At 44.2% G+C, this 25210-nt stretch overlaps 1 long non-coding RNA gene across 1 annotated transcript in view; it reads left to right on the forward strand.

Moving 5' to 3' along the window:
• LOC135450769 (uncharacterized) overlaps window positions 1–23611 on the forward strand; it is a 63057-nt gene extending 39446 nt beyond the window's left edge. The window contains exon 6 of the long non-coding RNA XR_010441155.1: window positions 23584–23611. This is a non-coding gene — a long non-coding RNA (uncharacterized LOC135450769). The remainder of the gene's footprint in view (window positions 1–23583) is intronic.
• The last annotated feature ends 1599 nt before the right edge of the window (window positions 23612–25210 follow it).

The raw sequence follows: 25210 nt of genomic DNA on the forward strand, positions 1-25210 counted from the left end.
AAGGGCACAGCAACTGGGCTGTCTGCTAGAACTCCCTGGTGTCACCCATCTTTGTGGCACCCAGATGGACACCAGAATGCCACATCCATGGGATGTGCTGGCTTTCTCACTGGGATGTGGCTGCAGCTCATGGTCTGGCCCTGCCACAGTGATCATCCTGCATCTGACAAGAATTCCTTAGGGCCTCTAAGCATAATGAGCACACTGAAGGATCACAATGCATATTGGAAAGGTAAATGGATTAGCAAAAAAAGTGCCCAGAGAAGTTCAGAGAGGCAGTTTAAGAGCAAACCAAACCACTGTGAAAGAAACAATTGTCCTGGAATAGAAAAAAGAGTTATATATAAGTTATACATAAGTTATATATATATATTCACTTAAAGACAATCTTTGTAAACAGGTTGAAAAAGACTAGGAGGCTGGAGGAACAGATGGGAAAATGGAACAAACAGATGGAAAAACTCTATTTCTGAAAAAAAAATATATATATTTGTAAAGCTATAGCTACTTTGAATGTTTCAAGGTTAGGAAGCTGAGGCATCAGGAAATTTATAACAAGGCCATAAATTCATCCATCTGAGATCAGCAGGATGGTAAGTCTTTTAGACAGGTGAGTAAGGTGCTTCCCAAACAGCCATTTATATTATTTATCCATACTTATTGCCACCATCCTCAGGGATACTTTGCTCCCCTTTAAGGCCATATCATATTCACTCTAGAGTTAAAAATTATCTTTCAGCTTTTCATTAACCATAGCTGGCTAATATATTAAAAGAAAAGGAGAAAGTTCACCTTGCTTTCTGCCATCTAATCACAGGGGAAAAAGGGGCTTGAGCTCACCAGCACTGTTAGAAAAGTCGTACAGACAAGAAGGGGACAAGGAGTGAGCACCATTGCTCTCCAAGTTGATGGGTAAGCAAAGGCATCTTCATTAAATGCCTCCTACCCACCTAGCTGTTCTTGAACAGCTCTCTGAGTAGTTTTAGAGGGGATGATCAAGAGAAAAAGTGGGAGGAATGGTTTGATGAAACTTCTCTTGCAGCAACCAAGCTGCAGTGCTTGGGGTGAGACAGCCTTGCAGGAAAATGTGTCTTGTGTTTTAGTCAAAGAACCACCACCTGCAGAGAAAAATCCAGCCCAAGCCACACATGGTGTTCCTTGGTGAAGAAGGGTGAGATACAGAAAAAACATTTCCAGCCACGGACCAGATGTGCAGAAACTCTCCCTGGAGTAAATGAATTCAGCAATCTCCGAGCAGTGCTGGGATAAGCAAAAAAACCTGCATTACAAAAAGGATAAGTTGCTCCAAGGACTAGAGAGATGGTGGTTTGGGCTGGACAGTGTTAATAGGTGCTGGTTTATGGTGTTGGCTCCAATCCCTCTGAATCACAGCTTCACAGCTGTGAGAAGGGACAGTAGAAGTGCTCCAGCTCACTGGGGAGATGCGAAGATTGAATTTTTAACTGTGTGCAGTCAGCAGCGTGGAGGTAAAAAAAGGATGTTTGCTTTCAACACAGGGTCTGGGATGGGGATAGAGGGGTGGGAACCCAGCTGCCAAGGGTGTTTTGTTGTCTCCCTTATTTCAGGTCATTTCTTTTAAGTCGGTGCAGGGCTTTTAAGGACTGTGTCCCATATCTGGGTCTTAGCAGATTTGCCCACATGTTTTCCTGTGTGTGTCTCTGGGACTCATAAAAGCGTCTTTAGTGCTCAAGTAAGTTCCCCTTTGAGAAGGGACTGTCAAAGACAGGCACTAATGTCATTAGGAGGTTACAAGGGGGAAACAAGAGAGAATTTGCTACAGATCCTCATTTCCATAATCTTGCCTTGGCTTCCTCATTTGTCAGTTCTTAACCTCAATTCCTTAACCTCCAAATCTGTGGAGTCGTTGACCTTGGGGATTTGTCTTCAAACTGATTTCAAGTTTTAGGCAATCTAAATTAGGCTTCCCGTGACAGAAGACAAAACTTGGTCTTTCACCCAAATGTGAAAGACAGGCCCAGAGTGCAAGTGAAATCTTGCAATCATTTTTTCAAACCATCTGCCCATCTGCAGTCCCAGAACAATATCAGTTCGGTGCTGCCTTCCCTCTCTCTCTCTCAGGAATAAAGAAATTACCATAAACAAAGCAGATCAAGGGTCTTTTAAAGCCAAATGCAGCCAAGACACATTGCTTCAGAAAGAAGCAGGAGAGGAAAAAAGAGCTGCAGGGGAAGTTTCTTCCTAATTCTCATTAACTCTAGTTTGGCCAGTGATGCTGGACACTGCAGTGTAATTTGGAGGGGATGGTGCTGTGTCCCTCTCCATGGGCACTCAATTTCCAAGATATTTCTGTGGCAAACAAAAGTGATCACCACAGGAAAAAAAAAGGAAAAAAGACTGCAGAACTGCTCCTTAAAAGTGCTCCCTAACTGTGCAAAGGAGGGAGAATACAAGAAAACAGGGAAATTAGTCTGGACACAAAGAGCCTTTTGGTCTCTCAGACCATTTCTGCGTTGCACATGGCAGTCAATCCCCTGCCTGAATCACGCTCTTTATTTCAGGGAGTGAAGCCGTTGTGAGAAGATGCATTTATTTCCAAGAGTGTGCTCTGAGTTAGAGAGGCTGCAGCAAGCTGGCAGGGCAGCTTGGCACGAGGATTTTCTGGAGCAGCAGGTAGAGATGAACAACAGGAGCTGGACCAGTCCCTGCATGACAGGGAAACAGGGGAGGCAGAGAGATTAAATAATTCAGTGTGTGTTGATGTGATGCATGGAAAAGTACCGCCAGAAGTCACAAAGCTAAATGCCTGGGTACCTCTCCAATGGATCAGAGAGCAGGTTTGGGGGGAAAAGGGAGGGAAACAGGCACATCCGTGCTGGGGAGCAGCTTGTGCAGTGGTGGCTGCAGAGAGGCTGCCCCCGAGGTGCCGAGAGGGGGAAGGAGATCTGCGGGAGCCTCAGCCTCATTATTTTTATGTTCAGCTGCCTAATTACTACGTGTCAGCTGTCTGTTGGAAGGAACGATGTACTGCAGCCTCTCGTTTGGGAATTTATAGTGATTAATGGGCCTGGAGGGAATGACTAACGAGGAAATGTTAGAATTAGTAAATATGCATCACCGTGCAATGAGTAAAGTGAGGGACATGACAAATGAGCCCAAGTATGTGAAAGATGTAAATGTTGCAGAGGGACAACCTTTGGGATGTCCTGGGGACCCACAGAAACTGAGAGGAACAGGAGGGTGGGAGCAGCACAGGTGTGATCCTGTGGGGAGACAACAAACCAAGTAAGGGGGCTCTCCAAAGCTTTCCAAGCAGTCTTAGGCAGACTTGGAGGAACAAACTCGCTCTGGCAGGACTGCAGCAGGATGGAAAGCTGTTTCCCTGTCTGTTGTGTCCTGTGGAGCACAGCAAGGAGCACTGGTGTCATGGCCACGTGCTGGGCAATCACCACAATCTGTCCTGCACCAGGACCTGTGTCTTTGAAGATATTTAGGTACTGCAAGACCCAAATCACTTAGTTTATCCATTTCATCTGCAGAAATTGCTTTCAGCTCGACTGTTTCAGAAGAACTTGTTTACCAAATAACAGCTTTGCTGTGTGCCAGGGACCTGTAGCTGGTCCAACATCCATGCAAAGTAACACCTGCAGGCTCAGCCTTGCAGGCAAGGACAGCACAGAGCAGCACCATGGAGGGGCCTGGGGTTTGGGGCTACTTTCCTTCTATTCCTATGTAAGAGAGATGTGGAAACCCCCAAAATTACAGCTTGCAGGTGTTCTTGAATGGCTGGCATTTTAAAAACTGTAAATTTAGGAAAAAAATCCACTACTTTCAGTAAATGTATTAAAAGCTGTCAAATGAACAGGATTAAGGAAGAAAAGCAGCTGTCTTAATTTCTTGATCTAACATCTCACTGAGATCATCTGGCAATCGCTGGTCTGTACACCTGTCCACTGCCAGCATTCCTTGAGCAGTGCAAGGTAAACCTTTGTACCAGTGTTGCAGTCTTTATATGAAACTAGAACCCAGATTAAAATGTTTCTGAGTTTTGGGTCACAGAAAATCTAGAACTAGATCTGCTACAGAAAACTAAAATTTGGTCTTATTTGCACCTACCAGATCAAACCCCTCATTGCATGTGGCTTTTCTATTTTATTTCCAGCACAGCAACATTATTCAAATTTCACTCAATTGAAAGATGCAGCTGTTTCTATTTTTGGTGCATCCCTGTTAGAGAATAGGAATCAAACAATAATTCTGCACTGTTTGGTGATCAGCAATATTCTGTCTGTAAGATAATTTTCACTCATTGGAAACAGAAGTCAGGGGAGCAATAGCTTAGGTGCTTCTGCCCTTTAAATACTGCAAAACAGCTGTAATGTTATGTTTTCTCTAAAACAGACATTTCTGAAAGCTGAGGCAATTTTCAGAGGACATAACTAGATCATAGACAAGCCTGTAGCTATGGAATAGATAATTTTCCTTTTCCAGCATGCCTAGATGAAAAAATAAAATTATTTATAGGAGGAAAACAAATCAACAAAACAAACACCCCCTCCCCCAAACGAATCAACTAATCTCCTTTGTGAAAATTAAATAATCTAAATAACTCCTGCCCTGGAGGATAACTGTGAACTCCTACAGGTAGAAGCAGGATCACTCTGTGTTTCAAAGTGCTTTAGGGCTCTGAAGGCAAAGCAGAATCACCAGTGCTGATCTCCATTTTCTGACTGGACAGCAACAATTTTTGTAATTACATTTTAAAAGGGCAAGTACTTCCCTTGCTTTTTTGTAGAAATTAATATAAACTAAGACTAGACACGTATCAAACAACTTCTTCATCCACAGCTTGACTCTGACAGTGGAAGTCATCCAAAGAAGTCACTTCTTTAGTCCCTCCTAAAGCAGAAAATGACAATTCCCCCTGCAATACATCCCCTCTAAAGCAACACTCACAAAGGCAATTTTGGCAAACCAGAGACCACCTCCATTGTTCCCATGGGCAATGGGAAGTCTCTCATGGACCCAAACCCTCAGGAGCAGCCCAGCACTGCCTCTTTCTCTGGCAGCAATGATTTGAAACACAAAATCCCAGTCACAAAATCAGGACTTCTTCCTTTCCCATAGGTCTGTGGCCTCAGCCAAATGCCACTTCCATCACTCCTAATGGTGCAATGACCACTGCATCCCATGTGAAGGGAGACTTCATCTCTCTTGAGAAAGTTCAGGACTGAACCAGAGCTCTCACTTTTCCTGGTTTCACCACTGGCAAGAGCAGTTCAACATTTGGTTGAAATTATGAAAAAGAAAACTTTTAGTTGAAACATTATATATACTCTAATTACAATCAATCCATCCCCAAATGAAATATTTAATTTTAATTTTCCCAAATATGGCTTTATTTGGGGGCTGTACATGTAGGGGAAAAGGATTTCTATTTTTTCAACAGCAAAACATGATGTTTTCGAATGTACTTTTTCAGTTGGAAAATGACAGGATGGAAAATCCACAGCTATCTCTACTTATAACACATCATGGTTAGGTGTGTGTGCATAGCACTTAGCACAGCATAAAACATAACATAGCACATAACACATCCAGGTGGGTGTGCATATGGCATGGGCACAAAAAGTAAGTTTTAGAGACAAAGTTTGAGAACACAGAAACTATTGGAAAAGGAGGGTTAAATAGCAGTCAGATCAGATGGTACAAAGCAAGCTGTGCTTTCTTCATCTCAAGGAAAGTTAAAATACAAAAAACCTGTTTGCAGGTGATGAAAGCACTTTGGAGGTCCTTCCATTTATTGTTGGGTTCAGGGAGACCTGGTGCAAGAAACATTTGAAATACAAAGTAATTTTTACTGGGGGAACAATATGCAGCCCTCAGCAGAGAAAAAGTCAAAACTCAGCTGGTGTTTCTGAGTCAGAGGCAAGTGCAACTGGTCAGATGTGCCACACGCTTCTCCCCCTCCAGCTGAAAATAACACTGCTTCCAAATTTTCTGGGAGCATGAAGATTTCAACAGCAGCCTCAGCAGAGCTGCCCTATGCTGTGTTGTTTACTTTTGAGGGAAATTGTTGACTGCTTTCCATTTTGCCACATGTGAGACAAAACAATCCGCTCTCCTTTTATTCAATAAAATTGTTTAATATTCCAAGTTTCTCGTGTGATTCAGAAGGGAGCTGTTTCCTAGAGCCAACCTCTCCTGCTGGGGGGTGGAAAATGCCTGCTCCTGGCTTGGTTTAGCAGCAGGATGGCAGCAGATTGGCCTTTCCAAAGCAGGGGGCTTGGGCAGCGACAGGCAGACGTGCCCAACCATCAGCCAAAAATATCACTCAAATCCAGGGCAGGAAACATTTTTAATGGCTCACCTAAAAAGGCAAAAAATCTTTGCCAGAAGTTCCGGCAGCATCACAGTTAACACAGCCATTTCTCCTGGTAAACAGGGGGAATTGCCTGGATTGCCTGAAAAGGGTCAGTTATCACCCTGGGAGCTGCTGGCCAAGTCTGACCTCTCCACCTCACACCTGGGTGCAATTTCCAGCAGCCCAGCCACTGCTTGCAGTGAAATCAAAGCCGATGCAGCCGTTGACTTCTAAGATCTCCAAGAGGGAGATCTCAGCTGTGGTTACCAGCTGGGCTGCGCAAGTGTCATTTTCCAAAAAACCCATCTGCCACACTGAGGCTTCAGTAGCCAAGAATCTGCTACTTACTACCACAAAACTGCTCCAGATTTTCACAGGGGTAACTACTAGCATTTACATTTTGGGAGGGACAGAGAAGGTGGATTTTAGAAACTGTTACTTTCAGTGTTGAAAGGAAATTTTTCTCCTCCTGCGCTGGTCCAAGTCTGCTTTTTTCTCTGCTGCTTTCTTGCAGAGAAAATGTTTTGCTGCTTCATTTTCAGATGGGTGCCCTTGGCCTCCCAGGACCATGGGCACCTAATGTCTTTTATCTTTCTTGACATTTTGCATCTGTTTTATGTCCCTAACTGCCTTTGATTTCAGCCTGGCTTCTCTTTTCTCATATTCAAGCTTAGAGGCAGAGGCAGCCCAGCTGAGATTCGCATCTCCAGGGATATTAGATGTCTCCAGGGTTGATGTCTGCATTGGAACTGGTGCTCTAGATCCCCTTTAGCATCAATGGAGAGAAATGAGTGACTAAACCATTATTTATTTGAGCTACTTGAGGCATCTGAACTTAGTGGGGGGTAATTCCTGCATCACCAGCATCTCTTTCGCTCAGTTAGCAACCAGTGGAGAAGTCAATGCTGGGAGGCACGACTCCTCTCCTGTATCACAAAAAAATAAAATTTGAAGTGCTCTGAATGTGCCTTTCCTTTGGGAGAGTCCTGTCCCTTCACAGGTGCCTTTCTACACCTCTTGGCTCAAATGATTCACATGCACCTGCCTTCCCAGGTGATGCCACCAAGGTTCATGGACCTGGTCACGGATTTCTGAAAGGTCTGGCTGATCCATCCGCCCTTATTGCCAGAGTATCTGGTGTGATTTTTCCCCAAGAGGACTCATGAAACCTAAAATACCATCAACAATCCTGTTTGAAGAGTATGGCCATTTACAAACAGGGAGGCAGGCTACAGAATGAAGGTTATTTAGTAGAAAAGGGGATTTATCATGATGGATGAAGGGCATTTTTAGCTCGAGAGGCAGCTGGTTTCCCTGCAACCAGATGGCCACAGGGTCCAGGCCAAACTTTGCATCTTGACCATGCTCCAGTGTGATGATTACGACTGACTGAACTCAGAGTTTGGCCACTGTGCGAATATTAAACACCCCAGAATGATTTCTAAAGATTATTAGATTAGTGCAGCACCCAGGTCAACATCTCACCATTGAGCTTGTGGAAAAATGAGAGGCTGAAATAAACAGTTTTAAATCCCAGGCATCAGTAAAAAGCACTCTCCAAGAATGAGACACTAAACTATTAAAACTGGGTCAGGATGGAGATGCTAGAGCCCACCTAACATACAAGGAAATTGAAATATGCACCAAATCTGAGGTCAGAACTCCATCCTGATTTTACAAACCTGCATTTTGTCGATAAAAACATTGGCTACAAATATCTCAGCACCTCCTGGCTGTCAAAATTTGGCCTGGGGTGGAAATTCAGATATGTGAGGCACGTCCACTACTTCTTCATAGAGATGGCATAGGATTATCCAGAATTATATACTGAACCACAGCCTTAAAATCCAGCTTGAGTTGCCCTTATGCTAAATGACTCCAACACAGATGTGTGAAAACCTGCTAATAGTAATCTTTAGGCTACTTTAGTAAAACAGCTGAGTGTGGTGGCATCTTGGGAACTTGATGTCAAGTAAATTCCTGCTTTGGGGAGCAGCAGGAGCAAGGGCGAAAGGCTCTGGTACCTCTGCTCTGCTCATCTGCAAATTAATCTGCAGCCAGGCATCTGTCAAAGTTCCCAATTCTTTGGGTATCCAGAGACAGATGAGGGAGATAGTGCATGCAAAGGAAGTCCACTCTGGAAATCACTTCTGTGCACATGAGGCAGCCTGAGCACCCAAAACCTGCACCAACAGAAACCACTCATGTTCCTGCAAAAAGAGAGATTTTATGCCCGGGTATAATACACATTTTAAGATTTATACACAGGGACCTGATGAACCATTTAGCAAAGAAAAAAAGGAGTCAATAAGAAGATAAAAAGCAAAACTACTCTCTCTACAATGCTTGCAAGTAGCTTCTGTGAATTGCTCGCCACGGCTCCTCGGCTCATCCCGATCCAGGGCTCATCCGTGGAGGGAGGATCTTCCCCAGTGCATCTGCACTTCATTAGGAGTTTGTAGACTGCTAAATGAGCAACAGACCCCAGCATGAATGCACATTGTCTGAGCTGGGCTGATCACACTGTGTGATACAAGGGAGTGTTAAAAAAAACTGCTGTTCTTCAGTAAACATTGGAAGAGAAGACTGAAGATTAATTCAAACAGCTTGGAAAACTGAAACAAGAGAAATGAGCTGAATATTTCCAAATATGGGCTACCTTACTTCAGTATCAAGCCAGGAGAACCTTGGGGCATGCAAGCCAAGCAAGCTGCAACTCCCTGGATAACAAGGCCTTAATTAAAAGCTAAATTGCACATACATAAAAAACCCCTCAGGGCTCACTTCAGCCACAGAGGTCATGAAATCACAGGCAATCATATGACAAACATTAATCCAAAAGTCCAGGGAACAATTGCTCTGCACACACTCACTCAACACAAGCCACAGAAACACTTGCAAAAATGCCATAACGAGCTTAAGGCTTTTAGTACAAATAAATAAAGCCACAAATAGTAACACCAAAGGAAGAAAGAAGAGGAACCACCAAAGGCTCTGGAATTCTGTAGCGGGGAGTTGTTCAGTGAAAATGCCAAATTAACTCCGAGAGAGATTCTATCCAGTGTTCCCCCAAATCCCTGCTTCCCTGCTTCACCTCCCCATCAACTCCTGCTAATCTGATCTGGAGGAAAGTCTTCCCTGCTCCAAATCTGGCACTCATTTTACCCTCACATACAATCAAAACATGCCAACCAGTGCTTGAGATGTTTTTCTTTAATACCATTAGGAGCAATAACATACCATGTTCAACATCCCATCTCCAGCTGCTTTGGAGAAAAGCAAAAAACCCCAGCTCAGACACCAAACTATGCACAGGGGGCTCAGGGAGAGGAATAATTAGCTGATTTATGTAATTCCCACATCCAGCCCTGGGTTTTATTCAGCACCCTGTGTTGGATGGTCCTGAACCCCATCACCTCAAGCAGCAGATCTCCCCTCACGCACACACCATGGCACCAGGGATGAGCACAGATGGTTCCACACTGAGGCTGCATCCAGGGAGTCAGTGCAGGGTGATTTATCCCTTGGAGCACAGCAGACTCTGGGACTCAGCTGCTGTAATTTGGGGGCAAATCAGCCACTGCCATGGATATCTGCTGAGGATCTGCTCCTCTGTTTCAGCACTTTTTTTGCCATTAAAGACCAGCAGCTTGCAAGAAAAGCAGTAAGAAAAACTGTAAAAGAGAGGGAATTTAGGCAGGGCAAACCAGGCGCCTTATCCCTGCTAGCAGTGCTGACCCACCACCAGCACATCATGGTTCACAACCTACCCTTGCTGACTCTGTATTACTAATTTGGACTCCAGTCACCATTTAATGAACTTTCTTTTCATTTTCATTTCAACTGGAAGCTTCCAAGACCATTTCTTTTGGAAGACACACCAACCCAAAGCTCAACGTGGTGTTTGGGGATGGTAGGTTGCCCACAGCAGACTCCTCTTAGAAGAAGGTTCCCTGTACCTGTAAGTCTTTCCCCAGGCCTTCCCTGATGGCTCATTGCATCTCCCAGGTGTGACATAGAGTCACAAGCCCTTGTCCCATGGGACAGGCAAATGGGGAGTTTCCTGGGAATTAACAACAACAACAACAACAACAATAATAATAATAATAATAATAATATAATTTGGCTTCACTGGTGGAAGATCAGAAACCTGCCAAGAGCAGGAGACAAGCATGTGGATGTACTCTTGAAAAAAACCAATATCCTCTCAAATAGGCCACAAACCAAGACAATTAAACACAGTCTGCCTGCAGAAATACACTTGGGACAATGCTTCCCAAGCCTCCCCTCTGCACCCATCACCCTGAGCACGTTGTGGATGTGGGTTTGGCTGTGCTGACTGAGATAGCAAGAGAGCAGCCACAGCAGCATCACTCTTGTGGCTGGATCCAGAGGCAGCTCAGAGCTGGATTTTCCCCCGAGGGTCCAGCCGGTGGGATGCAGCCACACAGCTGTGAGGGAAGAAGCTGTAGCTATAAATGAGTGTTGTTCTCCATCTCCTGACGTCAAGGGAAGCTTTGCTGTTGAGCCCTGCCAAGCTCCCAGCTCCAGAGAAGCTCTCGCACCCCACACAGCCCCCACGTGAGATCTCAGCCGGGTGCGGGCACCGCCTCCACCCCCGGCCCGAGCTGCCGGCATGGGGGGACACGCTGCCAAAAGCTGCTTGCCCAAAAAGCCACTTTCTGTCAGCAGCACCTCGGGCTGGACCCCAGGTTGATGGAGGAGATGGTGGTTTGTATGCAGGAGACCCCGGGGTGGGAGTGTTGTGGGTGCCCGGGTTCATGGCAGCGGGATGGAGAGAAACCATCTCAGCAGCTGCTTCAGCCTCCAGTGCTGCTCAATCAACACCTGGGCTTGAGCTGCTGCTCTTTACTTTCATTGCTGACAGGGGATATCTCATTGCACTGCTCCCTTTATAGGGAGAGAGAGAGAGCTTTGTGTCTCTTCTAGAAAAGAGAAATAAATAAAATCATACAGCCATTTCCTTCTGCAAATAGTCAGGACTGAGCTGGGGAACAGGTGAGGCCAGGAGCAGGTAACTCTTCATAGCTGTGATGCAGGACTAAACCAACATTCCCAGCATATCCTTACACAAACCCATGAGAGAAGCCAAAGCCACCCCAAACTTTCCCCTTCAGCCTGTAATTTTCAGACAACAAACCAATCCTTTCACTTTTCTAAAGGAGTGAAGAGAGAGGCAGAGAACTGGAAAAACCCTTTATAGAAATATCAGCTGTTCCTCCTCATTCCCACCCCCAGTTCTGTTTTTTGACAAGTTAAAGTGAGGCCATAACTTATTCTGCTTTGTTCGACAGGGCTAATCACACGTGACTCTAATCACTCATGATGTTTTATTGATTTTAAGCACATTTAATCAGAAATTGGCTCAGAGTTAGATTCCTGCTAATTACTGAGAAGCAGCATTTTGAATGACTTCACAATTGGACTGCAGATTAGAATGGACAATATGTACTAAAATAATGATTCATGCATTCAGCTCCCTGGATGTATTTTGTTTATATTGGATTTTTTAATCTTTAAAGACATAATTCTGCATATGGACAAGCAGCATTTAAAACCCTTAACAAAATGGGTTTCCTTTAACAGGCCAGGCTTTCAGCAGAGATGGGATATGGGGGAACAGTTTATCCCCAAGAAATGCAGTTATTTCTTTGGAGGTCACTGGACGTGCCTTGCCCCACAGTGACACCACACACAGGTGGTGGTGGTGGCACTGCCAGCAGAGGGGAGGCCACTTCTGGGGCTCCTTTAGCATCCCCACCAAATCCACCAGTTCTGCTCTGAAGCCAGGGTGAGCTTTCCTCTGTCCCTATTTCCAACCCCAAACCCCAAATGCAAATGGCTCATTAAGGGAAAGGCACCCAGCTCTGAGAGCTGCCTGTGGTGAGCTGAGTTCTGCCACCACCTCACCCCTTCTGCTGCTCAAATCTCTCCACAACACAGGGTTAAACAGTTTATATTTCCATATTTCATGACCTAGGAGCCACCTTCTCATGGAAAATCAGATTGTTGCTGATCACAGCCTGGAAACAGATTTTTATTTTTCAAGAGCTGCAGGTGTCTCATCTCTGCCGGGGTCCAGGAGATCCCTGGCAATGTGGCTGCAAATGCTCCACTGACATTGTCCATGCTCAGAAAGAGCTGTGGCCAAGCACAGACCTTTCTCAGCTCTGCAAAGCTTCCTCTGCCTCCTGCAAAACACTGATCCATGAGCAACAGGGAAGCTGGAGGCTGGCAGAGAGGCTAGACTAGAGACTACCAGCTATTTGAACTGGTAGGAAAGGAAAATTTCCTTCTGATTGAAAACAGAAACTTTCCACTTCCATCTCTGCTCTTTTATTTTTGTTGGAAAACAAGAAGTCACACTGGGGAAGGCTCTCACAGTTTTCAGCTAAAATTTTCAAGTTTTGAGTTATAAAGTCAAAATTTTCCATTAAGAAAAGGAATCCTTTTTTCCCCAACACAACTCCACTGGGAATATTTACAACAATCTTGCCAGCCAATTGCTTTCATACAAAAACAGGCCTAAATTCAGAATGATGCACAGAATACTCTCCAATAACTGGTGTCTAAAGAGTGACAGCTCCAAAGTCTCCTGTTCTGCTCCCACTCCTTTCCATGGGTCTGTGACACCCCAGTTCAGTGGCTGGAACTTGCTCATGAACGATGTGAAACCTCAGTTTCACAGGAAGCTGGAAAATTCACCCCAGAATCACCACTGGCCTCCCAAGGAACCAGCCTGCAAATCTGTGCTAATTAATCCTACATGGAGAAGTGGTGGGATTTGCACTCTTCAAGTGCTGTTCCACTCTGTAAGATGGCAAGGCTCCAGCCTTTATGTAGGACTCAAACTCTACTAAGTCCAGAGTGTAACTCTGACTCCTGCATCCTTCCCTTCATCCTCACAACCCTCCCCATTCTCCACTGTGCTGTCTCACTGTCACTGCAGAACAAGATTTAGAGGCAAAGGGAACTCTCACCCTGGGTGTAACTTCACAAGTTATAAAAAGGAAATATCTCTTTGAATTGGACTCCTTGAATATTTTTTCTTTCCTCTTTTCTTTTTCATTTCTTCATTTCTTCGTTTATTCTTTCTTCTGTTCTTTCAGTTGTCCTTTATTCTTTCTTTTCTTTTTACTTTCCCAGGAGTTGGATTCCTAGAGTCCTTTCTAATCTGGATATTCTAGAACTCTATAAAACTCACTGCATCCAGCACTACTGGGTGTAGGTGTTCACAGCCCTGAGGAGTGTTGTTTTAGTAGTTTTCTGAATGGTCATGAGTGACAAAACAGCAAATCTGTGTTCTTCCACTCACTGGTTGACTCCAACTTCAGAGTCTTCAGTGAGAAGTACAGGCCTGAAATTATTCTGAAGTTACAGCACCTACAAGGATTTTACCAGATGGAAACCTGAAAAAAGATTGCTGATTACTTCTCAGATGCATTGCTCATTTGTTCAGAGTAATTACTAGATGCAAAACCAAAAATAGACCCTTTTCCTTTGATCCTCTCCAGTTGGAGTCTGCACATGACAACACAGAGCACGTATCTGGATGTTCTGTACTGAAGCTGCCACAGTTTTCATTCAAAACCCAGCCAGTGTTTCTCATCTCACCTATGAAAATGCAAATGAAGATAAAACCTGTCAAAGGACACTGGCAAGCATCAACCTGTCCCAGCTCCTCACAGTTTGCATCCTCCTGGGAAGGAAGAAATCACTTACAGAATTTGGAGCAGCTCAGTGATGACAGTGTGCTGTTCTCCTCTGGTTATTTAATCATTTGTTAAAAAGTCCACCCTGAAGCCAGCAGCCAAGGTCTTTGTAGGTCCAGCTTTGGGATTAGACCTTTATATACAGCCTAGGGCAAAGGGTGAGGAGGAAGAGTGGCACCAGGAGGTGTGGACTGAGAGCAGAGCAGATGAGGCCAGGGCAGAGCTTGGCATCCCTCTGTCTGTGTGAGAGCCAGGGAGAGCTGGCAGCAGGAGCTCAGGGGTGCTCAGGAATACTCAGTGCTACCAAAGTGACCCAAGAGACACAGGCCAGCTGATTGCTCCAGAAAAGGAGATGATTCTCTCACAGTGCAAAGCTGAGCACACACAGCCATCCTGCTCCAACATTGCCAAGTGCAGGAGCTGCCTCACTTCCCTCTGAGGAGCTCCAGCACCTTGACATGGGCACCTGACTCCCAGGGAGGGGCTGGGAGGGGGTAAACAGGGCCTGAAGTTTTCCCTGCAGGTTTTCTAGCAAGGTTATATTAAAGGAAGATTATATAGATCTGTTACTCATCAATGCCTGTAGAGACTTTTCCTCCTTGGATGACTTTAGTAATGTGGCACCAAGAGCTAAACTGGCTACATGGCCAGGAGTGAAATGGAGGGTGGAGAAGCTGGAACTCACACTGCTGTAGCATTCTTTTGGCTTGTAGCAAAGCTTCAGCACAATGATACAGTCCCAAATTCAACCATCAGCAAATGATTCCTCTCCCTCAACAGCAGCACTGAGGCCATTGGGACTGTGGTCAATTTTCCAGCTGTACATTCAACAAACCTCATTCTTTATGCTGAGCATTAGCCTTGATATCCTGAATTAGAGATTAGGCAATACTATACATTATTTCCAGCCAGGGATTAATTAAATCTCAACATTTCTGAGAGGCAGCTGGTATAAAGGAAGCCATTCATTCCAGCAAGGTCCAAATGAACAAGCTCCTCATTTGTTTCTAGGCTTGCTCCATGGTGGAGTGAAAAGTAAGCTGGGAACTACCTCTTGCAAATGCTTTTAAATGCCTGATAATAATGTATATTAGGTACCCTCTAGAGGTTCTTTGTGCCAACCACTGCTCCTTCTTCTTGAGGTCCTGAAACTGCCTTTTCTCTGCCCTAAGAGTAGGTCCCAAATGTGGCAGCAATGTCCCTTTCAGTACAGTGCCCAAATGAGCTCTGTAGTTCCTTGGGCTGGAAAAGACCTAAAACCCTGTTTGTGTCTTAACATGGTGAGGGCAGACAAGGGAGGACAGGGCTGTGTGTTTTGCTCCAACTGGCTGCAAACAGGGGCTGTGAAGGAGACAGCAGGGATGAAGATGGGGCAGCAGAGCTGATGTCTCTGGGGATTGAAGTGGGAGTCCACCAGCAAACGTCTTCAGGGGGATTCTGCCCAGAAAAATGGGAAATTTGCCATCAAAAAGCCCCAAAGCTGAGCAAAACACTGACTTCATTAGAACTCTTCACTGGTAAAACTGCTCACAGATTTACTCATTGTCCTCCCTTGCCCATGGTGCTCATGCCCTCATGCACATGGCTATGGAGAGACCTGGGGATGTCCGTGCCATTCCCCACATCAGGGCATTTTCCATGGTTTCTTGGCTTTTTCTGGGGCAGTGAAACAGCTGGGGCTGCCCACAGCTGCTCACTTTGCTTTCTCAAAATCTGCTGTTACTTGTTTGGGCTTATTTAAACTCGCTTTCTTCCTGTTCACTTTTATTCTGCTTTTCTTCATCAAAGTCCTGCTTGGGCTGAGGAGGGACTTTGAGACCTGGAGGGTTTCCACGGGTCTGGCTTGTATTAGAGGGGGCAATTTCCCAACCACCGGCTGAGTTTCAACATTCCCTCTCCCCCTGCCTTACTGAGGAAAACCAGGGGCACACTTGCAGCCTCCTGCAAAGACTCCTTTTCCAGCAGGATGAAATCAAGGTGAGGGAATTTTGACAAGTTCAGCAGAGTGGGCTGGGCTGGAGACCTGCTGCTGGCATGCCTGGAGTTGAGATTTTTCAGACTGATGTTAATTACTGCAGCTCTTCCTCTATCTTCTTCCCTCTCTGCAATCACAGCCCCACAATCACAGCAATCTTCATTTGCAATCTGCACAGGAGGCTGTTGCACAGGTTGAAGTAAGTGACATTCCCAAAACAGTGCCAGTGCCACAATAATATAAAAAACCATCATAAATCTGGAGTTTGCTCTTCATTATTTCAGTGCAGCTCAAGCTAGTCAAAGAAGTAAGATGTTGTAAAAATCAATGAAATTAAAAAAAAAAAAAAAATTTCTTAGACATAAGATACTCCACCCCTGGAAACATTTAAGGTCAGGTTGGATGAGGCTTGGGGCAGCCAGGTCTAGTTAAAAATGTCCCTGTTCACTGCAGGGGGGTTGGACTAGAGGAAGTCCCTTCCAAAACAAATTTTCTATGATAAGCATGCCAGATATTCCACAATAAATAACACCTTTGTTGTCTTTCATAATTTGGAGGAGAATTTTCTCCTAGTTCTTCTCATGGATTAAGTTCCATCCCATATCCACCAAAAAACCCGAAATCCACTGAGTAATGATCTCGGTAACACAGGCTGCTGAAAGCCACATGAGTTCCTGAGTGTTGGAACTGCAGCCCCCATTTCCCCCTCCAAACTGCCCTGTTGCAGGCCCAGCTGCACAATATTAATTTGCGTGCCTCATGTCCAGTGGATGTTGCATTTTAAAAGGTGCCTTCGTGCAATTCAGCATCAGCAACGCGAGACTGGTTCTGCAGAGCCAGCAGTTTTTGCAGGGAACCACGAGATGGCGATGGAATAGAAATTTCCATCCAGAGGAAAAGCAGTTCTGTGTTAGGGAGAAAGGACTGAACCTCCTGCATGCTGAGCCCTCTGCCAGAAAGTAAAAAGCAAGGAGGTGTTGAAATTTTACATTATTTTACAGCTTTTTTTTTGGGCAGAGCACATACTGGTTCTGTATTTATAGATTATCAAATACCTGAAGCATAGCCCAGTTTTCCTTTTTTTTTTTTCTTTTAATTATTATATGCTTTAAAATCTCCTGGATTAGAGCAGAAACTTAATCCCGCTATGACCAATTAAGTCACCATAAAGGGGCAGTAAACTGCAGCCTTTTAGAGTTTGCTGCATAAGAATAATTAAAAAAGGTATATTGCATTTCTTCAGTTGCATTTCCCAAGAGATATGTCCATCATTGATCAGCCCACTGAAGGGAATTTTGACACAAAGTGAAAAATTAATTAATTAAAATTTTTAATTAAAACACAGGCATGGGAAATGGGAAGCTGATAGTTGCAATCCCTTCACGCTCTGAGCTCACCCCTACTCACAGGATGGTGTGAATGGGATTTGGAAGGTGGGATGAATAAATGTTACTGGAGATTACAGCCTGGATGTTCAGAAGGGTCTGAATATTGTTGCTTAAACCCCTCCCCTACTTTATCGCCTTATTTTTGCTTATAGTCTTTCCCCTCTGCTGGAAATGTATCCATATGCAAAGGTGCAGTCCTTTTTATTTAATGAATGAATATTCATAAAATTATTTGGGTTGGAGGGAACCTTAAAGCTCATACAGTTCCACCCGTCATGGGCAGCGACACCTTCCACTACCCCAAGTTGCTCCAAGCCTTGTCCAGCCCAGCCTTCGACATTTCCAGGGATTCAGGGGCAGCCACAGCTTTTCTGAGCAATGTTTCCCAGTCTGTGACCACCCTCACAAGGCCCCATGGTCATTTCTGTGATTATTCTCAGCATCAAGGAGTAATGTTGGCAGTTTTATACATGAGGAACCAAATCAACTGTAACTGAACTGTTTTCAAATGCTTGCAAAGCAGAAAAAGATCCACGTCCAGCATCTCCATCCTCCCTCTAAAAACGCTCAGTGAGGAAGTACTCAAATCCTAAAGCCATCAAAAATTTTTTTTAATGTGACTTTTAAAGGCAATCCCATTAAAAAACAGTGTGCCTTTTTTCTGGGTCTCTGTCCCCCCAGCTGCCACAGTGCAGGACATGGGAGCAGCACCCACTTCCCGCCAGCCCCTTCCACACCACAGCAGTTTTCACCTTCCTTCTCTAGAGTAACAATATTTCTACTGCCAACCCCAAATCTGGGGACCCGTTAAACTGAATGAGGATAAAGGTCCAGGTTTTGAACCCATAATTCAATTAGGAATTGCACAAATGCAGCTTCAAAGTGCCCTCATGAAGATTTGCCCTGCAAATTTAAACTTCACTTTTCAAATCTGCCCTTTAGGTTCCTGCTTGAGAAGGAGAGGGGAGACAGCTTGAGGAGATTCATTTTTCCTTTAGTTTATATATAACTTGCTAAGCTTTTTATTTTTTCAAATGAGCTTACTATGTCCAATTTAAGTCAAAATTTAATGATCCCTGCAGTAATTCATTTAAGGATACAGCTTCCATAAACGGCGTAGCATAAGTCAGGGAATAACTGTCCTTGTCCTCAGCGCAATCATTAATCAACTTTATTAAAATCAGGATTGGCTGAGGAGGTTTGCATAATAAAAGAAGACTCAAAGCCTTTTCCAGAACTAAAATGGACCTGAGTCCAAACTTTGGATATTTCCTCCCCATTTCCCCAGGACTTTGCTCCATGTAACTTGGGAGCATCCAAGTCCAGAGTTCGTGGCTGGGCTCACATGTGGAATTGGATGGGGTGATAGTGGTCCTAAAAAGGGTTAAAAAAGACCAATAGTCCCTAACATAGACAGGCATGTTGCTTTGCACTTAGGGCAGGAAGGGGATGTGGGAAACATCCTATTTCTGGCAATTTTAGTGGGGTTCTCAATGCTTTGGTGTAGGGATGCTTTCTGGATGAGGCATTAGCCTCAGAGCAAGCACCTGGAGTTATTTTGTATTATGTTATTTTGTATTATTATATATTATTTTACATCTTCATCTTCCCCTTAGGTTGGGCAATGCCTGCTCTGCTTAATGATGGTGCTGTGAGTGGCTGAGCCCCTTGGCAGGTCAGGGGAGGCAGGAGCAGCCCAGGGTGCCACCACGAGGGACCAATTAGATCTCTGGATCCAATTAGCAGTAGCTGTGATTTGTGTGCAGCCCCTCTGTACATATGGCTACGCTGAACTTTCCCTCGGCTTCAAACGTCCTCACGGAGCGCGGGCGAAACGAGAGGAAGGAACATTTGTCTGGGGCTTTTTTTGAAAGCCTTTATCATGATGGACGAGGAACCTTTTACATCATTCTCCAACTTGCAAACAAATGAGGTACCTTCATCACCCTCCCCTGATAGTGGAGCTGGCAAGCGACAGCGCGATGAGCTGCTGGGGAGAGGGTAAGGGGTGTGCAAGGGTTTCATTGGACATCATCAACCAAGTTTGCTGGAAATAAAATATAAGTGAAGTCAGATGCTGAGGGCTTAAGTGTCCATGCATTAACCAAGATGGTTTCCATCTCGTGGAGCAATTTGGGCTCCGGCCATTTAGGGCAGGACAGGAATTGTTACTCATTTTAATGGATGCTGGGCATCCAAATCCCTTTGGTGGCATTGAAACATCTCATCCCTAATTTCTATGTGTTTCAGTCCCTCACATGCAGCCAACTCCTGCAGGGCACTCCAGGAAGCCTGATGAAAGCATTGCTGGTATTACCCAAAATGATCTTCAGTTTCATTGAAGAGATCAGACCAAGAAGAAGAGAAAGAAAGGTCCAGGTCTGTTGACAAAACGTCAGGGAGATGAATAAAGCTGGTTCCTTCTTCCCCATCAGTGGTTTCAGCCCAGAAATAGAAGATGCCATCACCTGCAGCCCACCAGCAGACCCCAGCTCAGGGTTTCAGAGGCTTCAATGAGGCTGCAGCTGGGCTGGCAGCAGAAAGGGACAATGCAGGGCAGGGCAGGTCCTGCTGCTGCTAACCATCCTGGTAAGGGATGCTGCCAGCACTGGGGAGCAAGGCTGTGATGAATGACTGGGAGCTCTGCAGCACAGCCCAGGGGTGGTCAGGTCAGCCCCTCTATCCTCCATACAGAGGGATTTTAATGGCAGGATGTCCTTCCTGGCAGGAGGTGCTGATAATGGGGTGGATCACCAACTCCAGCCCAAAAGGAGGAGATAAAAACACTTTACAGGATGCTTTAAAAAAATAGTCATCTAGCTGGAAAGTCTCTGTTAGAAAAAAAAAAAGGCAGTGTTGGAGAAGAAACCCCTGCAGACATTCATAGCCTTGACAGAATTGTTTAGGGTAGAATAACAGGAAAAAGGACCCAGATTTTTTCCTAAATGAACTCTTTTACACAGCAACTGGCTGGCAGTCAGCTCCTAGAGATGAGTGTGGGGAGAGGTTGTAAGTTAGGGGAGCAGCAAAGGGGGCTGAAGGTTGCAGGACATCACTTCAGGTCAGAGTGCCTGAAAAAACCCAAAATAGTTTCTCCCTTTTTGACTGAAAACTGAAGGGGGCAGTTCCCCATCCCTTCTCTTACAGGTGGCTCAGTTTGTCTTTCCTTGGTGGGGAGCAGGCAAAGTTGGGCAACATTATCTCTAGAGGGGAAGGATAAAGTGGGTGATGTTTTCCAGAAGTGGAAAATCCAGCAGAATTAAATTTGATCATTGGAAAAAGATAAACATCTTTAAATGCCCAGCCCAAATGCTGAAGTCACCGTAGCTGACCCACAGAGAGGAAGAATGGTTTTGTGGTTAAGGCACTTCACTGCAATCTGAAAAATCTGGGTTTGATTCCATCAGCCACAGCCTCCCTGTGGGCTCACGGACAAATCTCTTGCTATCTTTTTGCCCAGATCACTATTTATAAAATGGGGTTGAGAACTCTTCTTTTCTTACTGACAGTGCTGTCCATGAGGAGTTTGCAGCCATGATGAAGTTCACACACTGTGGACTGAAGCAACAAGTTTCAGGAATGCGTCTCCTTGATAATGATTTTATCTATTTCCTTCATGGAAGGAGCTGAATTCCCCACTTGAAAGCAGAATATTATTGCCACAATCCACTCCTATTCACGGGTCAGGATTTGAAACCAATTCTTGTATTAAAAAAGATGAATCACAGCACAAAAATGACTTAATTAGCTGTGCAGACAGCCAGTGTGAGCACAGAATACCCCGAGCGAGGGTCCTCTCCAGCCAAACATCGTCCTTTAGGGAACTTGGCATTCCTTCCAGGCTGTGTGTCAAGGAGACTGAGCAACTTTACATCAACACAACATGGATTTTCCTTCTACCAAACTACTCTGCAATCTGTAATTTTTAACCTCACAAGTTTGAGATTGTACCTTAACATTTGCAGGAAGCAGATGGCTTCTGCATACTGCCAACCTGTTGTTACAAAAGCATCTTCCAAGAATTGTTTTCTACCCACAGTCGCTAACCATAATTAACCTTTCATATGATTTAATAAACAGCAAAAAATATTTGCCATCTCATATTAATAAAGAGAGCTTTTCAGGACATTTTTCCCCCCTTTTCAAGAACATAGAAGCTGCGGTAATTTTTGTGTGTGCTTGTTTTTATTGCCCTTCAAATTATTTAGGGATGCAGTTTACCTACACTGATTAAAGCTGAGAAGGACAGCAGAACAGTGGATGAGCATGGCACAAAGTGACCTTTTATTTCAGGAAAAAAATGAAGTCTGGGTGAGAAGCATGTCTGCTAAGCGTGGGGCAGCGAGGGAGTGCAGAACCCATTGACAGACACTGTTATATCAAGTTGTGTTTTCCAGCTTTACCACACTCATGATTTTAATGCTTCATGGAGTTTTAAGTGATAATAATAGTCCTGTAATACTTTGACCTTTTTTATATTGAGAAACCTCACTGACTGGTCATTTTTGGGCAGAGTGCTCTCTCCATATATACACACATACCAGGGTGACAGACACCTCCAAAGTGCCTGGGAGACAGCTAAGTGAAAAGTGGGATATTACCATGATTTCATTAATGAATGAAAATGAAGATGTTGGCTAAGACTTACCCCCATATTACAGGGGAAATGAAATGGCAGACATAAATAAAAAGCTGGCATGGGGGACCAAAGTACATCTTTCTGTTTCTGATGGGCAGTTGCTTTGGCTTAGGATATTAAAGGCTTTTTGAAGAGCTGAAACTACAAAGGAAATATTCTCTTGGTTTAACCAATTTCCATAATGGGGGTTAGGGAACACTGTCCCTGTTAGGACAGGAGAACTTCTTCAATAAATATTTCTTGTGACTGTTGAGTGCTCATCATCCATTAGTATGATAATGTACCTTTGAAATTACAAATACAATTATGATGATAAATGCTTGGCTATAAAAAAATAAAATAAAATCATATACATACAAAGATTGAGTTGCAGCCCAGGAACTGATTCCAGGAGATGGCCCCAGGTTTTCTGCTTTCTCCCTGGTTTTGCTGGTAGATTGGAATTTGCCAAATGGTGTTTGGTTCCTGTTTATTATCAACGTGCTGCCAAGACTGAAATGGATCAGCTTCAATTAAGATGGATGCACATCAAATTAATGCAAGTTCAAGGAGGCCGACTTTGTAGCTGAAAACAAAATATATTAAAACAATTAGAAAAGAATTTGCTTTTTGAGTCTAGAAATTAGGCAAGGGAAATCAAAGATCTCAAGGAGAGAACCGTGGGATTTTTTTTAACATTAAGGATAAAACTTCTGGTTTTTATAAACATAATATGCTCCTGAAACCAACCAAGCAGTTGCAATGTTTTCTTTGCATCACATTTCAGATGTTGACTCATATATTTGCTTGCCTGGAATACAGCAGAAAAGCATCATCTTGTTAAAGATGCCATTTCTTTAAATATTTCTGGTATCCTTTTCCAGTAATTAATGCTTCAGTTATGCCAGACTGTGGGTACACTCCTTATTCCGCTCCATTTTGAGATAATTTTGTCCTAGTCTTGCTCTAGAGATTTTTTTATAGTGTTAGATTTTATCTAGTTAGAACGATTTAAAAAAAAAATTATCCTCACTAAAAAAATATTTTCCTGTGGAGACAAAATATTTATCATGATACAGACACAAGTTTGAAACATGCAAATGTGTTTTTTACTGTTGTAGAGCTCAGTGAAATACAGGATAGAAGAATCAGTAATTTTTTATACAATCCTTTTTGTCTTTGCCTGGTACCCCAAGGTACCCTCTCTGACTATGAAAATTCAGAGTTTGTTGATGCTGTTGTCCTTGGAAACTTTTATTTAAGCACAGTTTACAAGGTCTAATCAACTGAATTTAATTTTCTTTCCTTTCCAATTTAGTTTAAAATTCAGGTGGAGTTTTAGCCTTTGACCTTCTGAATTTTCTTTTTCCTGTCCAATGTCCCATTACTATTATTATTATTATTATTATTATTATTATTATTATTATTATTATTATTAATATGTGTTTTCTTGCTGTTGTTTCTTGTTTTGGTTTTTTTGTTTATTTAGCCTGTTGGGGTTTTTTTTCCCCCTTTTTTTCCAACAGGATGGGTTAAAGAGTCACTCCCAGCACTTTTTGGATTCATTGGGTCCAGCTCAAATCCACGGGACAAACATTTTGTTGCCACAAGAGCCCAGAGGATTTATAATCTGCAGTTCCTTTCAGTCCCCTGGCAGCCGTTTCCAGTCAGGACGTGTTTTTTGGTTTTTTGGAAGAACACGTTTTCATTCAAGAGATGTTACAGCAAAATTCAAGCAGGGTCTGCAGTGGTCTGTGTCCGAAGGCAACAAAGCCAGCTTTCTCCTCGGGTTTGGGTTTCTTTTCAGCACTTACCAACTTTGTCTCACAACACCCTTGAGGAGGCAAAAGCGCTTTTTGTTCCTTTATTAACAGGCAAGGGAAGCGGGACATTAAAATCCCGGTGGTGCAGGAGGAGGCAGCCCTGGGGACGCCTTGGTGGGGCAAAGAGGGGGTGTGGGTGATGCTTTGGGTACCCCCTGGCCCCTGCTCACCTTACCCACACTAACCTCCTCTTACAAATTTAATCCCTCAAAATTCAGAGCCACAAATTTCTGGGATAGCTGCTTCGCTGAGAAGGCAGAGGATTTATTTGCCGCTAACCTCTTTGGAGAGTTATTTTTTGTCCCTCTCCAGCCTGCACATGGCCCTGCCATCCCTGCTGCCCCTCGCCAGTTTTAAGGCATTTGTACACAGATCCCTGTGGAGGAAATGGGCTCTTTTTGTCCCGTATTGCAGATGGCAGCTATGAGAGAAGAAGATTTATGTCACTTGCCCAACTTCGCCCTGGAAGTCTTTGGCAGAGATTTGCACCCCGGTCTCCAACCTCACGCTACAATTTGTGACCATCGCTCCTGGCTCCACTTCAGCCTCTTCTCTCTCAAAGCAGAGATAAGGACAATTTCCATTTTTCACCCTTTTATAACAAATCTCATGATAATTTAATAATATATTTTTTTTAAAACCCTCTCTTTGAAGTGGTTTGAGACTGTGGAAAACTCCACTTTCATTAAAAGGAAAATTAAAGTTGTGGACAAAAAAGCTGAAGCTTTTTGTTTCAAGAAAGACTAGAAACTGTAATCTAACAGAAAAATTAAACACTAAAACAACAATCTGATGCTCCAAGGGTCATCCTGTGATTTACATGGAGTAATTCATGATTTTCCAGCAAGTTGCCGGGCAGACCTCAAAGATCGATGCCTCTGAGTGAATACTAATTTTAAAAAGTATTCAGCTCCTCATCAGATTTTGAGGAGTATGGCACACTTTCATTTCTCCCTGCACATTAGCCAAATTAAATCAAAATAAATATCAATGAAAATATTGCACAGGACATAAAAGCCCATCCATTTGTGCTCTATCCATATGCTGCTTTACGAGACGCTGGGTTTCGCTCCTGCTCCGCTCTCTGCTGCCAGCCCCGAGCGCGCAGCAAGGCGCGGAGTCCCCGATGTGCTTTAGGCATTCATCCCTCCAATACTGCACCCCGGGGCCTGCCTGCAGTTTTGTTCTCACCCTGTATCTTCGCCAGGCTTGTTTGTGCCCACGGGCAGCAGCAGTGGCCTGGCCAACGCCTGCCAGGCCGGCTCCAGTCCCGGCCACCGGCTCAGGCTGCGCCGCCGTCACTGCGGGACCAGCCGCAAGGTGCATTCCT

Source organism: Zonotrichia leucophrys, chromosome 8 (genome assembly GCF_028769735.1).
Source record: "Zonotrichia leucophrys gambelii isolate GWCS_2022_RI chromosome 8, RI_Zleu_2.0, whole genome shotgun sequence".
NCBI lineage: Eukaryota > Metazoa > Chordata > Aves > Passeriformes > Passerellidae > Zonotrichia > Zonotrichia leucophrys.